General features: G+C 40.9%; 1 non-coding gene across 1 annotated transcript; it reads right to left on the minus strand.

The window, feature by feature from the left end:
* Positions 1–1,962: 1,962 nt before the first annotated feature.
* LOC119948578 lies at positions 1,963–2,100 on the minus strand. Its single transcript, XR_005456964.1, has one exon. It is a non-coding gene; the product is annotated as a small nucleolar RNA SNORA7 (small nucleolar RNA).
* Between the last annotated feature and the right edge of the window lie 890 nt (positions 2,101–2,990).

Consider the following 2,990-nt stretch of genomic DNA (forward strand, 5'->3'; position numbering starts at 1 on the left):
AATCAGGAATAGAAAAGCCTCCTTCAGAAATTTCATTTCCCAGAAAGCACAAGGTTCTAAGCAGCTTGGCTCAGTGGAAGGAGCATGGGCTTTGGAGTCATAGGTCATGGGTTCAAATCCAGGCTCCACCAATTGTCAGCTGGGTGACTTTGGGAAAGTCACTTCACTTCTCTGGGTCTCAGTGACCTTATCTGTAAAATGGGGATTAAGACTGTGAGCCCCCTGTGGGACAACCTGATCACTTTGTCACCTCCCCAGCACTTAGATCAGTGCTTTGCACATGGTAAGTGCTTAATAAATGCCATCCTTATTATTATCAGCGCTTAGAACAGTGCCAATGCTTAGAACAGTGCTTTGTACATAGTAAGCGCTTAATAAATGCCATCATTATTATTATCCATCAGGCAATGGCATTCTTGAAGCCATCTTGAAGGATCTATTAGCTCTCCAGTTTTTCAGGATATGATTTGGCAGAGTTGGGATAGTGTTACTTATTTGAGACATTTTAACGAGATCATCGAAATCTAACATTTATGTAGGATTAAAAGTTAACGAAACCATTCACATCACAGTTTCCCATGGCTTTCCCCTCTTAACCACTGATTCTCAAAGGACTTGCAAAAGGCACACATATTTTTGTAGACAAAATGTACAAGAATTCCAAGTGTGAACTCAAACCCATGCATATAATCTCACCATCAGCAGCAGCTTTGGCTCTGAATTGTAAGACAACTCAGCTAATTTCCTTATTGCAGACACCATCTGCTTGACCCCTAAGGTTGCGGATGTGTGTCTTCTGTATCCTGTGCTTATGGCTGCTTCCTTTGCCCTCAGCTTTCTTGTGAACAATATCTTATCAAGTGAACTACACCATATGCTCATCAAAGAAAATACATCTTTTACTTGCCCAAGGAATTTATATTTGTGGTCTTTGTTCACAGCTTGTGCCCGGTTTCCATGAGTGCCCTACATTCATTCTTTGAAATGTATGACTCTCTACTAGTGTTCAATAGAGATTTTTTTGTAGCTGCCATCCTTCCAGCTTCCACCTTTGAGTTATATTCACAAATGCCAATCTATCAATTCTATTCCAACTTTATTTCCAACGATAGTGCTGATACCCTTGAAATCTTGTTGCATTTTCTCAACGTATTGAGGAAGAGCCTGGTAAGGTGATTGAGCAGCATGCTTCTCTGTGCTTGAAGATTTCAGCTGTTATGCCATGAGGTCTAGGGGATTTGCCATTCTTCATGGCTTTGATTTAGGTGAGACTTCATCAATTTTTGGAATTATAGCCACGAGGCCTCATGTTGGTGAGTAAATGATTCTGGGTAGAGCATTAATATCTATGTAGTAGGAGTGATCATTGAAGTGTTTGGCCATTTATTTAGATTATGTCTTTGTCTGTGATGAGGTGGAATCATCTCTACTTTTCAGTGATGAAGGATTAGCGTGTGTATGCAGCAGGGTTATGGCGTGTTACCATTTTAAGGGATACCAAGTCCTTGGTTTGGGTATGATATCTACATATCCCTTCAGTCTTGGCATCCCACTTCTTCTCACACGTGCTTTATCGCTTGTACTGTATTCCATGCTGTAAACGTCAGTAAGCATCCCATATGTCACAAGTTTGTTAGGATCTGCATCATTGCTCTTGATATATTAGTAGCTTCTTGAATTCAGTCATTCAATCTAACCAGTCCTAGTGATTTCTTCTGGAATACTCAAGTCAGTATCCCTTGTCTTGTCTTATGCTGTCGAGTTGTTTCCGACCCATAGCGACACCATGGACACATCTCTCCCAGAGCGCCCCATTCTCCATCTGTAATCGTTCTGGTAGTGTATTCATAGAGTTTTCTTGGTAAAAATATGGAAATGGTTTACCACTGCTACCTTCTGTGCAGTAAACTTGAGTCTCCACCCTCGACTTTCTCCCATGCTGCCCAGCATGGGTGAGTTTTGACTTGTAGCAGAGTGCCTTCCACTTGCTAAACACTACCCAAGCTAAGAATAGAATGGTTAGGCCTCTGCTTGACTCTCCCTCCTGTAGCCGAGAGTGGTAGAGTACTGGAAACTCTCCAGGTGCAACCCTGAGAGGGGTAGTATTCCTTAGCAATACCCAATTTCTGGTCAACACTGGTAGAGACAGACGTTCTCTTATAGTGAATTAGATGCTGCTTCATTCACTGGGAATTTGGCATTCAGTTGCCTGCAGAATTTGATTGTGGAGGTTTAGCAGTCCATACCTCAATCAATCAATACTCTGATGACACTAGAAAAGGGAAGAAACAAAGAAGAAGACACAAGGCAAGGCCCAAAGCCCGAGGTCATTGAAGTAGACTAGACTGTGAGCCTGTTGTTGGGTAGGGGCCATCTCTATATGTTGCCAACTTGTACTTCCCAAGCGCTTAGTACAGTGTTCTGTACACAGTAAGTGCTCAATAAATACGATTGAATGAATGAATGAACATATAGGAACTGCTCCTGTTTCCTCAAACTTCTAATGTATTCTAGTATCTGACTCACTAGATTGTAAGCTCCTAGAGGGTGGGGATCATTACTATATCACTATCAATTATCTTTCACTCTCCCAAGCATTTAGTATAAAGGTCTACCCACAGAAGGTATTCAATAAATATTATTGATTGTTTAAGTTAAGGAGAAAGTATAGAATAAGGACAGTCTTTTTATGTATGTAGCACGATTAATTATGCTCTTTTGACTTTGTACTGATGGGACTCTGTTATGACTGGTTGATTCTAACGTACTCTCGGAGATTTCACTGCTGGCATATTAAAGTACATCCACATTAAAGCCAATATCCTACATTAGTCATTGTTGGAAGCGGAAATATTTGAGGATGGTTCTCACCCCAGTAGAGGGAGTAATAGGACCTGCCTAAATGCAGAATAGGTTGGATTAATTTGGAAAGACTTCCTCTAGGAGATGAATTTTGAGCTTTAACTTAAAGAAGAGAAGAAATGTGATCT

Source organism: Tachyglossus aculeatus, chromosome X4, assembly GCF_015852505.1.
Source record: "Tachyglossus aculeatus isolate mTacAcu1 chromosome X4, mTacAcu1.pri, whole genome shotgun sequence".
NCBI classification, from domain to species: domain Eukaryota; kingdom Metazoa; phylum Chordata; class Mammalia; order Monotremata; family Tachyglossidae; genus Tachyglossus; species Tachyglossus aculeatus.